Source organism: Puma concolor, chromosome B3, assembly GCF_028749965.1.
Source record: "Puma concolor isolate L17-30 chromosome B3, mPumCon1.1.hap2, whole genome shotgun sequence".
Taxonomy (NCBI): Eukaryota; Metazoa; Chordata; class Mammalia; order Carnivora; family Felidae; genus Puma; species Puma concolor.
This window is the reverse complement of record NC_141672.1, coordinates 47,358,848-47,373,372: the sequence shown is the minus strand read 5'-3', so window position 1 is coordinate 47,373,372 and position 14,525 is coordinate 47,358,848. Positions and strand designations below refer to the sequence as shown.

Here is a 14,525-nt window from a genome sequence, read left to right as displayed (position 1 = left end):
GGGTATAGTGAGGCTCAGAGAAGGAACTTTGAATTCTGTTTTTCAGGAAAAAATGAAACAAAAAGAGGTTCTCTGGGATTTACCTGTGACTGCAGGTTGGCAACAGGAGGCTGGTCTTTTCAGGTCTGACTTGACTGGCTCTCTGGGTTCCCTTCTTTACCCTGGGTGGCTGCTCTTTTCTCTCTGGACTTTTCCTCAATGATGAGGAATTCATTCCTAGGTTTCTGGGGTGGGGGGAGAAGGAATGCTTTCAATCGTCTTTACTATACCATAAAAGACATGATTTTTTTCAAGCATGTGTCAAAAGAGAAGTGCATAGCCCACCTACTGAGCAAATTTGGGATCAGCCAGGCTTTCTTCACTCAAAGATCCCATAGGAACACTGTCAGGAGAGAGACATGTGAAGGAATGTGCTCCCTCTGCCTTTTTAAAAATCCATTTAAACACACCTTAAATTAAAAACCCAACTTAACTAAAAAGAAAGCAGATATAAAGTTGTACATGTAGTTGAGTTTTTTTTTTCTTTGACCCCAAATTCCTCAGGCTGGGTTTTCCTGAAGTGGAGTTATCCTGGGCTGCATATTGACATCAGTCAAATAAAGGATGATCCTTCCTTCTGTTCCCTTGTCTTTTTGAGACAGATCACCTGTCACTTCCTATCAGCATACCAGTCACACTTCTCCTGTGAGGATCTGTGTGGAGTTTCTGGGGGAAGTCTAGCTCACTTGTGCTGAGATGCTCAGCTGGCAGGGAGCCCGAGACCACTCCATCATCACAGGTCACATCGGAAAGCCTCATCAGAACTGCTCTTCTCTTCAGAAAGATGTCTCAGAGGGTTTCCAGGGTGATTCAGAACATCCTCCTGAGATGCTGAGAGACTCAGGTCAGAGGATGCGTCTAGACGCAGGTATGTACTCTGCTGGAGACCTGGGTATGTATGCGCGTACTCTGTTCGGGGGTGGGTGGAGGGGGAAAGTCTATAGACCAGCTGGGGGAACCAACAGGTACAGCATGATTACAAGTCAGACAAATATTATGACGGGGAGAAGGATGTGGTGAGGGCACAAAGAAAGGGTACATAACCTTCACAGAGCAGGAGGACCTTCCAGAAGAAATGGCAATGGTGCATAAGACTGCTAATGACATAGCCACAGTCTCTGTGATGAGACCTCAGAAACTGACCTGAGAACAGAGGTGTGTGTTGCTGAGGGGAAACTTGCGGGGGGACTACTTTCATTAGATCCACTTGGATGAACGGCAGCGGCCCCATAGCCATGCCCACGGATTCTGCAGCTACACTTTGATGGCCTTTGACTTTACATTGAAGATACATGAGAAGACAGGAGACGAAGATGACTCCTCCCTCAGTTTAGTTACGGCACCTGCCTCACCTCTTCTGAGCTTCCAGCCCTTGGGTCGCAATGAAAAAGAAGATGCAGGGATCATCCTGTTCAACTGTCAAGTTTGGGGGTGAATGAAATATCCATAAGGGATCTCCAAGAAGCCAGAAAACTCATATTTACTTTCAACCAGGGAGAATTTGAACCTATGTCTCCAGATTTAAAAGTCTAGGATATTAATTCATTGTGACATCTGGTCCTTCTCTTCAATATTTTAAAAATAGGCTAGAAACAGAATTGTGAATCCATGTTCCAAAGCGCTCCACTCAGATTCTGGGAAAGAATGCAACTCTGAGTTTATCTTGTTTATCCAACTAGTCTCTGGTCATTTGTGTAACATGATATTTCTTCCATTGGATGCTGTAAGCCAATTTCTAGCACAAGGTTTCCATTTTGTTTTAATCATCCATGAAAGAAAAGAATGTGGGAATGTCTGTTTTGCCATTTTCTAGGACTGTGGTGGCACCAGTAGCTGGCTGCTGGCTTCTAGTCTTTGCTGCAGCCACTTGAGAATGTGAGATTCTCTATGAATCCTAGAATTTTGGAACTAGAAAGAAAATTTAGCAGTACGTAACAAGAACCATAAAGATGCTCATACCTTTTATTCCAGTCAACCCACCCTAATGAATTTCAAAGAAATATCACTCACCAGACCCGCAAATATGCATTTTCAAAGATGTTCACTCTAGATTTTTTTTTTTTTTTTTAGTAAAAAAATGAGAAATCACCAAGATGTTCAACATTATGGACCTTGATTTAAACGTTGGGGTACATTAACTTCAAGGAATATTCTACAGTCCTAAAATAATTATGAAAGCTGCTTTACATTCACAAATGTCTATGGAAACCTACTACGTAGCTGTGCCCTAAGATAATAAAGAAATATGCAGACTTCAAATCTATGTTCCCTGTGACCTTAGCTATGTGAAAGACATATACATACAGAAGAAAATTTGCAGAAATATTATTAGTTGGCAAAGTAATAAATACTTTATAAGTGCTTTTGAAGAAACATTTGTTACATTGTCTTGTGTCAATTAATATGTGTAAAACTTATGATAGGAGGACAGAAAGTGCTACTAGCTTTGGGAAAGACTTCTGAGAGGTAAGAGTGAACATTCATTCATTCGTGGTACATATATTTGAGCAACTACTGCATGCTAAAAAATACAGCAGTGATTAAGACAGAGACATAATCCTCACAAGTGTTAGGTCTATGTTTTACTTTTATTAATATTTATTTAATGGGTATTTGAATCTGAAAAGTAACCTTATAATAATCTATGCTAATTTCCATCTTTCCTGTCTTTTTCCTCCAAAAAACACTTGTCGTCGAAGTAAAATTTAAGTTATGGAGACAGTAATTTGCCTGCAGTCACACAGCTTATTTGTAACAAGCCTGATATTAGAATCTGATTCTTGGGTTACCACCTCACCCCCACATTTCTCTTATAATCAGTCTCTTAGAAACAAGTTGTTGGAATAACAATGGAAACTCAGAAAGAGTCTTTAGAACCATGATATTGGGCAGAAAGCGAGAATGATCAAGACCTGTGCTTCTCAAGCTTTATTGTATGTAAGAATTACCCAAGAGCCTTTGTCCAAGTGCAGAGTTTGAGTCTGTAGTCTGGGGTGGGGCTTGACATTCTATATTTCTCCTAAGCTTCTCGGTGATGCTGATAGTGCCTGTTCTTGAGTAGCAAGAATGTGAGGATATAAGCTGTCCAAATATGGGTGAAATTTCAAGTTTAATCTATAGCCAGTGTTATTTCTAATTTTGTCCATGGGGAAGTATAGATGTCAATTTTTTACAAAGTCTAAGTTTACTGTTATTAACCACTGACGTGGTTTTCCTTTCCCTCTTAGCACTTGCTCTACATCTCAGTCTCTCTCATGCAGCAGGCCTGTGAAAGACAGGAAGAATATTCTAGACCACATCGCTATGGGATAATGGAATAGGAATTTATACTTGGGTCATTTGGCTCCCAAGCCCTTTCCCTTAACTGCTGTGATGCATATTCACATATGCATGATGTTTCCCCTTCACCTACCAGTCAAGGTCCAGGTCTTGGAGTCAAGATCAAAGTTGGGTCTGAAAGCTAACTAAGCACTTAGTACTGAGGGCCAGTTACCTCATCTGTTGGTGTTCCTATTTCTTCATGCATAAATATAGCTAGTAGTAGCACCCATCTTATTAGATGCTTGTGTAGATTAAACAAGATAATGTACACAAATCACTGACCTCACTATCTGCATGGAGTGAATGCTCTATAAAGGTAGCTATTATTGTGTTGGTTGAGTCTGAATCTCATTCTGAATTCTTCCAGAGGAGTTCACACAAACCTAGTGCTTGAGGCAGACAGGATATCAAATACAGTAAAACCTTGGTTTTCAAGCATAATTGGCTCTGGAAACATGCTTGTAATCCAAAGCACTTGTATATCAAAGCGAATTTCAAGAACCATTGGCTCAGTTGTGATCATGTCACGTTCTGTGTCAGGTACTACTCGTATTGCAAGACATTGCTCATTTATCAAGTTAAAATTTATTTTGCTCATCTTGTGGAACACTCACAGAACAAGTTACTCACAATCCAAGGTTTTACTGTAATGTATTTATTTAAAATTTAATATTTAATTGAGCATACTCTAAATATAAAAATGTAAATATATGAATAAAATGCTAAGTAAATAATAATGAAACATAAATAAACCATGAATATATACTTATATAAACATATAGATATACTTAAATAATATCTAATGTATTTCATTAATTAAAATATTTATACAAAAGTATATAAATATGTGGACAAAATACAATTTAGAGAAATAATGTATATAAGTATATGAAGTTTAAATAATGTGAATATATTATAAAAATGTAGTGTAGTTTAAATAATTTAAATTCCAGTAATACATATAGTAAAATAAATATATCAATACTATTTCATATATGCTATATAAACGTTATATTTGTATATATATGAATGTGACAGGTGCTAATGCACAAAGGTTTTTGAATATGAATACTATGACAACACAGAAGATAGTAACTTGCTTTCTGGGATGATGGGGGAGATAACTTTTGAGCTTAGTCTGGAAGGATAAGTTTGAGGTTGGGAAAAAGCACTTCAGGCTGAGGGTTTGGGGTAAAGAGGGCAGCAGGCAATAAGGCTGTAATGAAGATTGTTGCTGGTTTATAAAGAGCCCCTAAATCATAGCCCTGATCTGTAGACTGTGGGGGGGCCATGGGAAGGTGGTTTTGAGCAGGCCAGTCATGTGATTAGATGTGTCTTTAAGTCTGTGGGGTGGACAACTTGGTTAGAAATACGTTGGCCTGCTCTCTGCTTTTTTCAGGAGTCTACACTGTTTCCCAAGCATCATCAAACCCTGCAATAGTCTTTCAAATCTGCCCTAGCCATTGAAAAGGTAAGGGGGAAACATCACTGTGTAACTGGGTATTTTCTAATCCTTGTGCCTCTGTGTACTAAAATTTCACTTTCAATGGTAAGGTTTGAGGCATTTTCCCTGAAGAGGAAAGAACTATTGATGCAAAAGATGTTACTGAAAGGGAAAATAATCAGATGGGAAAAAAAAAGGGGTGAACACAGAGAAATGCCTTACTCCTGTTCCTACTGTTAACTTCTAATTTCTTATCCTTGGAGATACTTCCCCTTAACTTGACCTTAAAAAGAATGAACTCTGGGGGCGCCTGGGTGGCGCAGTCGGTTAAGCGTCCGACTTCAGCCAGGTCACGATCTCACGGTCCGTGAGTTCGAGCCCCGCGTCGGGCTCTGGGCTGATGGCTCGGAGCCTGGAGCCTGTTTCCGATTCTGTGTCTCCCTCTCTCTCTGCCCCTCCCCCGTTCATGCTCTGTTTCTCTCTGTCCCACAAATAAATAAACGTTGAAAAAAAAAATTTAAAAAAAAAAAAAGAATGAACTCTGAATGTCACAGGAGTCCTTGTGATCGATCGCCAGGTAAAGACCAAAGGTAGAATTCTGTGATGGTGGAGGGGAATTTTAATTCTCTTCCTTCATCAGTAGCTAACTTAGGTGGTTAGAGAAGGAAAGGAAATGTTTCCTTAAAAAGGAAACATTCTAAAATTAGAATCTGATGCAACCTCTCATATCCTTCCCAAACAGAATCATTTTACTGGCTATTTGTTGGCAATCAGATGCATAGATCTGCATATTTTTATTGGCCTTTGCCACAGAAATAGCATCTCAAAGTCTTTTCCCATACGTATCACACAAAAATAAATGATAATTCTATTTGACAGTTCCTTTCATCTAAGGATCTTAATCACCCAAACATTCCTTAATAAAAACTTGCAACACCCTGTGAGGGAGGTAAATATTAGTGTGCTATTTTATGAATGAGGAAGATGGTTAATAAGGAGATTAAGCTATTTGCCTATAACGAGGTAAGTTTGTAGATATGGAGTCAAATTTCCACCCTCTGCGAGGAACTCGATAATTGTTAAACTAAGACAAAGCCTTTACTTATCCTTTAAAAAAGATTGAGCAAAATTGAAACCTGGCTTTTTTGTTCCCAAGTTACTAGACTTCATCCCCAAACAATGATAATACATTTTTCAAAAAGAGAGAGGCTCATATTTACAGGTATGAATTCATTTCTCCATTGCTTTACAGAACCTTAAGGCTGTAGCATGTTGTTCCCTAAACAACCTGGAACTGAATCACAATCTTTTCAAAGAAGGTGTGGAATTTGTTATTATGTAGTATAATCTTTGTCTTCCAAATCTATCCTACATTTAGATCTATGTCTTCTTGTAAAATGCTCCTAACATAGTACTTTGCAGCCTTAGATAAGAATAATTTCATACCACTTATTAGGATGTAGAGTTCTAGTGTGTTTTCTCTACTAATCCCAGATATATTTTATTGAGCATTTATTATGTGACATACTCTTTGCTAAAGGCTCAACATAATTCACATTTATTCTTTCAACACTGTGAAAGAGTGTTGACGTATGAGAATCTATCCCCATTTGACTCATGAGAATCTGAAGCTTCAAGGAAATTGGCTCAGTCAGGGTAACACAGCCAGGAGGTGGTAAAGCATGGAATCTCCCCAGATTGTCTGACCCCAGGACCCAACCATTTCCAATATTGGATCATAAGCAACACCTTCAGCTCAGTAGAATTCTTTCCTAAGGAATAATAGAAGTTTAATGTCCGTTTTTTTTTCTTCTGTGCTTTAGAAAATGAGCTTGAACATTTGACACACTTTGTTTACCTGCAGTAGAAATTTGTAAAATGGTTCCTGCTATAGGTCCAGATATAGAATTTGTAGGAGACCTGACAGTGACTATAACAAAGCATTAATCTTTAGAATGTTTCCTCGATCCTCAGAGTTCTCATTATCCTTCACAGAATGGGTTAAGTATTCTACTTTTTACCAGTACCTTCTGTCTTCTCAGCCACACCCAGCGTCTCCTCCAGGATACATACTTGGGGTTGGTTGTCAAAAGTTCATTTTGTTGTTTCAAAGCCTTTTTCTGTCTGATACTCAATTTTAGTTCCCTTTCCTTTTTTGTTTCCTTTATGAAAAGTTGGCAATACCTGAAACGCTATTCTCTCCTGATCATAACGGCATTCCTACTCTATTACTATCTACCTCTTTGGTGCTGTGGGGGACTTTTCTAAAGGTTGTTTGTTTTGCTGAAGGACTGGTAAATGATGTGTTTCAGAAGTGACATTTTGACTTGCAGAGGCCAGACAATCTGGACATGGGCAGACTTTCTAGAAATCCCACATGTCTTTCTGTATTTCAATGCTGTCATCTTAAACGCAGCATCTGTAGCATAAAACTGCCAAAGGGGGTCGTATTTTTATTTTTTTACCAATAATTCTAGGTGACCTGCTTTTGCCCAGATCCAACAACTTGGGTTATTTACCAACTTTTCTATTAAATCGAGCCATTCCTTCTGAACACCAGAGATCTGATGTAGCAGATAAAATATCTCTGTGGCACTGCCACTTACAAATGTATACACGTGCTACTTCCAGAAAATGATCTTCCTGAAGAACAAGATGAAAATTTAATGGCAGCTTTAATCTTAACCTCAGACCCTTGCAATATTACACTAGCCAAAAAGAATTCACCAACAGCTGCGTGTTGGAGAGACCAAGGGACTGATTAAATCCGTCACATGGACAACAAGTAACTCTTTGAGTGGTAGGTGTGCACTATGGCTTCCAGTAAGTCTGTTACCAGATGAGCCAACTTCAAAGATAGTGGTGGGTTGTGCAGAGGATAGTAGGAGGTGGGGAAGGGCCAAAGCTTCAAAGAACGTTGAGGGTGGGTTGTTTGGTTTTTTTGGTTTTTTTGGTTTGGTTTTAGCATTTCAATTCATTGCATGCAAAAATAGTTTGAGGTATGTTGATAATGACCTAACACTTATTTTCAGTTTTGTGACAGTAGTATACAAAGATTAAATAAATACTGCAAATTAATTGCATTTATATTTTAAACAGAAGAGTCCTTCAAATGCAAATAGGAGACATCCTGTCTACAAGGATATTTAGCCAATTGCTTGATGCATGTGGTTACAAAGAGGGTTGAGTATTGTCCAAGAGGCACAGATGGGATGATTTAGGCACAAACAAGTTTTATTTTGTTACTTCTGTGCAAACTCTTGGACATACCTGGCTTTATAAAAATTATATTCTTGGTTACATATGAAAAGTCTTAAATAGACATCAAGAAATTATATAGAAAGCAGTTTCTTGGCTAATAACTGGGGTTATTAAACTTTAATATATTGCAGATCCATATTCTTTATAGATTTGTTATAATTTAGGAGTTAAATGTTGACAGTTCCTGGTTACAGAACTTTTATTTAAGGTTTCTATCAGAATAACATCTCCCACCTGATTTGAAGCAGCAATTTCTAGGATTGTTTCTTTCTCTTTTTTTTTTTTATGCATATGTCTTGTGAATGCGCTAGATGATATTGTCAGCTAGAAGTATTTTTAATACTGGAAAACTCTCATACCTGAGGTTTTTAAAAGTCTTTCCTGAGCCCTGCAAGTACCCACTGAAGTGTCTGTTTCCCTCTTCTGGTTGGATGCTAGGAAGCTCAGAGCTATGTTTGTTCATTTCTAGTAATGTGTCAAATTTCATGACTTGCATATTTGTGTACTAGTCTCATGCCGGTCTGACTTTATTTTCTTATCCCTGTTTTCTTCTTTAAATGTTCTTTAAAAAATTGTTAACATTGAAATTTTAAACTTCAAATAATATTCTTTTAAATCTCGCTTAATCTTATCACGCTATGTAAGCCACTTAAAAAATTCTCAGAGTACCGAAACAATGAATGAAGCAAAACATACTGATATTTCAACACCTATAGCTCATTCGTGATACAAATGCCAAAGCTTTAACTCTGCCTTTTTTGCATGGATGACACAGGGCTGCCTAGATTTCCAAGGGTAAAGTGGAATTAGAAATAATATTACTATAAATGATTAACTCATCTAGGCCATAATGAGGATAATTATTTTTGTGTATCTTTATCCCTCTGGGATATGAAATAATTGTATCGGTGCTCTGCCAAGTACATTTAAGTATTGTTATTAGGTGAAACAAAATGCACATCTTGTGGGCCTCATACAATGGGTCCAAACGCAAAGAAAGATACAGAGAAAGTAACACCCAGATTCACATTTACTAAGGGATTCCAAATAATGCCCTAAATGACTATTTTGGAGCTCAGTTACATGCAGGTGCTAGGAGGATTTATGCTGTGAATGCCTGAAATACTTTCTCCACCGAGGGGAGATTATTAAGTACTAGTGAGCCTGAGTGGTGCCAATACTAACCATTAACTTTTGGCTCCCAGCCACGACTGTCTACTCGGCAGTGGATTCTGCCACCAAGGGGAAGGTCATTAAAGGCTGTTCTTTATTCTCGTTAGTATGTTCCAACATAATTAACAGAAGTTGTTCACCAGATGGTTTCCTTCCTGTCAGCAAGTACCTCCAGCTTAATGGGCTATGCAGGATTCTTTACTTTAAGTGGGTGAGGCGGGAAGCAAATTTAAAATATATCATCTTTGATCCTCCCACTTCTAATTAGTTCTAAAGGTTTTAGATAATAATGTAAAGGGGGCTGGGAAATGAAATCATTCTAAATATCAAAGAGTCACAGAAGGCCAACAAGAATTTTATACATACTACGGGATGTTTCTTTCTCCTTGCCAGGTCTCTGCCCAGCACCAAGAAAAGCGCAGAAACTATTGTCAGCCTACAGCTGAAACATGTTCACAGAGCCTTAGAGCTGAAATGGTTTTAAAATCTGATAACAAAACCATCGGGTCTCAGAAATTTTAAGGGATGCTAGAGATATGCAGCTGGGGATGTGCCCCTCTGGACTCAGAGGGTAGAGAGTAAGTGGTTTAGACCTGTAAACAGGCATGTTATAATGGAGTTTGGGAAGTATAGTCTCAAACACTGTTGCCTTCCAACCTCTGTGCCACACCCCTCTTCTTGTGAAATAAACTTTGATCTTGTTTATGTATACCCTCTCTTGCACAAGGTGCTGGGTGCAGAGAGGGTCTGCTGTGAGCCAATCTGTGCTGTTCCATTCCCTAACCCATGTTTGGTTTACAAATTGTGGACATATGACCAACCTCTAGCCAATAAATCATGAAACGAGGCTTGACTGAGAGCTTCTGGGAAAGGCTTTCTTGCTCCTAAGAATGCATTTCCATTGTTGGTACTGTTATAGGAATCATCTAGCTATGTGGCATAAGGTACAATGACCTACCTTCTAGTAGCTAAACTAAGTGGTTTCTCGCTAAACTAGTTACATTTAGGAAATCATTTTATTATAATGAATGTAATAAAAATATCCCATTCTTACCCATTATCTCAAACGATTGTTACAACAACCATATAACTCACATGAGACAGAAACTCTTCCCTCTATAACATATGGAGAAGCTGAATCTCACAGACACTAATGTGATGAGCCGGGACAAAGCTGCTGGCTTTGGAAACTAAGAACCCTTCCTACCACATCATGTTATTTCTACCTTAAGTAGAGTAAAAAGCTCAGTTGCCTGAGTCAGGGATACAATGCAATTATAAAACATTTCTCTCTCTCTCTCTCTCTCTCTCTCTCTCTCTCTCTCTCTCTTTGCCTGAAAAAATACTAACTCTACCTTCTTTTGAGCGTTTATCCTGGTATTTATTTATTTGAGTTTATTTTGAGAGAGAGAGAGAGAGAGAGAGAGAGAGATAGAGAGAGAGAGAGCACAGCCAGTGTAGAGCCTGAGGTGGGGCTCGATCCCACAAACTGTGAGAACATGACCTGAGCAGAAATCAAGAGTCAGATGCTTAACTGCCTGCAACACCCAGGCAGCCCTATCCTGGCATTTTAAATTCAGTTCCATCCTCCATATTTTTACATGAAGAAATATTTGAAGTGAAGTAAGATGAAAAGGGCTTTCGAGGAGGGTAAAATATAATTAAAAATCAGTTTAGCCTACTAATGACCAGGAAGGTTTCAAAAGATTTTGAAGGAAATGAGAAGAAATGCCCTTCTAGTTTTGGGTACAGTATATATCACTCCACCTAGGGATGACTGCATCACTGATGAATGGGCTGGAAGGCTGTGCTATAAAAATTTGAGCTAGAATAGTTACAGGCTTAATTATCATGTGCTATAGCTCACTTATGAAGACAATTTTACTCATTCACTACAGTTCTTAGGACTCCTTTATTTGTGAGTGACAGAAATCCCAACTCAATTGGTTGAAGCAAAACAGAATTTATTGGGCTCACATAACTAAATAATGTTCAACAGGTGGCTTTAACTTCAGGTGCAGCTTGGTTGAGGGCTCAACTCCTGTCAAGGGGCTCCACCTATGGGCTCTTCTTTCTCAAGGTGGCTCAATTATGGCTCTGAGGGATGCTCCCAAACTGAAAACACATTTCATCATAGCACCCAGTCCACTGGAAATAAGGTTCACCTCTTGAAGAGCTCAAATGAAAGTCCAAGAATTGAAGTTCATTGGCCTTGACTGTATTATTGTGGTCAACTGAGTTATTTTTTGGTCATAATTCTTCATTGTCTTGTAGCAGTTTTGCCTGCCTTTGCCAAGGCCTCAAAATAGGCAAAGTATACTCCACCTCTTCCCATGACATTGGCCTTGGTCATGATTTGTTTGGTGAATGTGACACTAACAAATAGAAGAGGCTCGGATATACTCACACAGTTGGGCTTACCCTCTTACTGCAGTGAGAGAAGAACATGCCTTGTATATAGCATTTGCTTGTGCAAGGAGGATGAGAGATACCTGAAGAAACCCTGGACTAGTAGACTGTATTTGTTAGCTATCGCTCTAATAATACCACGTAAAAATTATTGAAAAACCTAGTGGCTTATACGTTTGTTTCCTGTTCACATTTCTTCAGGTGGCTGATATTTGGCTGGATGATTTGGCTCCAGGTGAGTGATTATGTCCAGGGTTTCTCCCTATGTCTCTCACTCTCCTTGCACAAACAAATCTTACATTTGAGCCATGTTCTTCTCATGGCAAAAAGGGAGAGGTGCAGCAAGGGAGCAAGCCCAACTGTGTAAGTATGCTCAAGCTTCTTGTATCATACAATTGTCCACTGGGAGCCAATGCCCTCCAACCTAGCTTTTATTTGCCACTTGCAGAAAGTGAGCAGGAAACACAAATGCCTATGGTTATAAGCTACTGAGTTTTGTGATAATTTGTTACATGGCATTATCAGAGCAGTAGCTAACTGATACAGTTTACTGTGCCCATCACTATACCATACACGAAGGCAAGGTGTTGGAATGTGATTGGATAAGCCTAGATTGTGAGTTCTACTGCTAGAACCTAGTGGTGGAATCTGACTCACCTTTAGCATAAAAGATGAAAGGGCAAAGAAATATGGACACTGTTACCAGAAGGAGGTTCTGACAAACAAAAACTGCAGTCCCACCATCAACGAAACCTGCATTTTAGTGTTAGCGATGGATTGCATCAAGCTGCCACACTCTCTATGCAGAACCATTGTAAATACCTAACAACCTGACATGCATGTGATGCACTAATGATCAACGAAAGGCAGATGGTAATGAATAGAAAGAACAACCTTCAGAAGCTGCAGGCTTGTACTGAAGGCTTTGTGCTCAAAACAGAGCAAGGAGGAGGCTTGCTGTAGTCGGCACTGGTTGAGACACACCTAAAGTGTTGGGTTTGATCCTGAACATCACATTTTTAGAGGTACATTCTTAAATTGAAACTTGTTGAAAGTGAGGGATCCAGAAATTTTAAGAAGAAAAAGCTGGACTCTATTGGCAGAGCAAATGTGGGAAGGATGGAATATGAATCAGGGTCAGCAGGAGAAGGAATCATTATTTTCAAATATCATAAGAGATGATGTATGGAAGAGAGATTGTATTTAGTCTACATTATGCAGATATGTGTTATTGTGGAAAGAATGTGGTCTTTGGGGTCAGGGAGACAGAACTCTACTACTTATTAGCTGTGTGTCTTTAGCAGGTAACATTCTCTCTCAGTGTCTGCTGTAGAGGTATTAGAGAGCTTGAGAAGTAATACATGTAAGACTGGTTCTTGTGGGTGCTCGGTAAATGTTAGCTATTTTAATATGGTTGATGTCATTATTAGAACTGTATTAGAACCAACGTGTGGAGTTTTCAGGAAAGCTCCTTTCAGCTAAGGATAATAAAGAAGACAACTTAGAACTGTCCAAAAACAGAATGGGCTTCTGAATGTCATAGTCAGTCCTCTGTCCCTGGAAACCATTCCCACAGAGGCTGGACTTGAGGACTAGAGGCTGGAAGACTTCTGGGAGTGCCAGGAGGCTATGTGATATGGATTTCTAGGCTGCCCCCTAATTCTGAGATCCTAAGTTCAATGAACTGTGAGCCAGCTTCCTTCACACTCATCCCCAACTAGGTGAGCACTGAAAGGTATTATAAATAGGGAGTCCAGGGGCGCCTGGGTGGCGCAGTCGGTTAAGCGTCCGACTTCAGCCAGGTCACGATCTCGCGGTCCGTGAGTTCGAGCCCCGCATCAGGCTCTGGGCTGATGGCTCAGAGTCTGGAGCCTGTTTCCGATTCTGTGTCTCCCTCTCTCTCTGCCCCTCCCCCGTTCATGCTCTGTCTCTCTCTATCCCAAAAATAAATAAACGTTGAAAAAAAAAATTTATATAAATAGGGAGTCCAAACATCTGGATGCACTTGGAACAATCTTGGTTTAGACCTGTTGTCCTGGTGCAATTATGAAAGAATCCCTCCCCTTTCTCTCTCAACGGTGTCCCAGTTTAGATGGTAAAATGACATAGTCACCCTAATTATAACTAACTCAATGAATAGAGGCCACGCATATTCTTGTTATTTTCAACATAAGTTACCCCCCTTTAGCGCCAGAATTACCACTCTTCCTGGGTTTCCCTTCCTGGTGTAATGGTATTATCATCCTCCTATTAACTCAGCCTCACACCTTTGGAAGCCGCTTCAGCATTTCTGCCTCCCTCTCCCCGCACCTTCAATCAGTTGCCAAACCCTTTTGATCCTATCTCCAAAACACCCACCAGTACCTGCCCCTTCTTTTAAGTCTCAGTGCTTTAATTCAGGTCTTGTTACCTCTTGCCTGGAGCATTGTAAAATCCTCCTAACACCCCTGACCCATTCTGTTATCCATCAACCTGCCGCTGCACTGTGCCTTTTAAAGTATGCCACCAATCTGGCTGCGGCTTTCTATTCACCTAGATAGATAAAATTAAGTTTCTCTTGTTTGTCTGACTTTATCACATAAAAAAACACATGGAAAGGTTTTCATCAAATGTGGAGGACACATTTGGGATGGCATGATTTAAGATGTAGAGGTATGTGGCCCGCACAGAATTCCCCTGGAGGCACTCAGGAGGGCGTGTCAACGATATAGGTGGTTAACCTTCAGAGCAACTGGAATCTGCTGCTGAAACCAGCCTGCGTGACTCCTGCCTGGAAGAGGCAAAGCTAACAAAATCAGCCAGAGACAAAGAAAACAAAGAAGGGCTCCCAATCTGAACCCAACTTAAATGTCTAAGGGCAGGTTCTCAGAATTGCAGA

General features: G+C 39.6%; 1 long non-coding RNA gene across 1 annotated transcript in view; it reads left to right on the top strand.

The window, feature by feature from the left end:
- Positions 1-644: 644 nt before the first annotated feature.
- LOC147579954 (uncharacterized) overlaps positions 645-14,525 on the top strand; it is a 72,874-nt gene continuing 58,993 nt past the window's right edge. The window contains exons 1-2 of the long non-coding RNA XR_015251853.1: positions 645-907; positions 4,760-4,831. This is a non-coding gene — a long non-coding RNA (uncharacterized LOC147579954). The remainder of the gene's footprint in view (positions 908-4,759; positions 4,832-14,525) is intronic.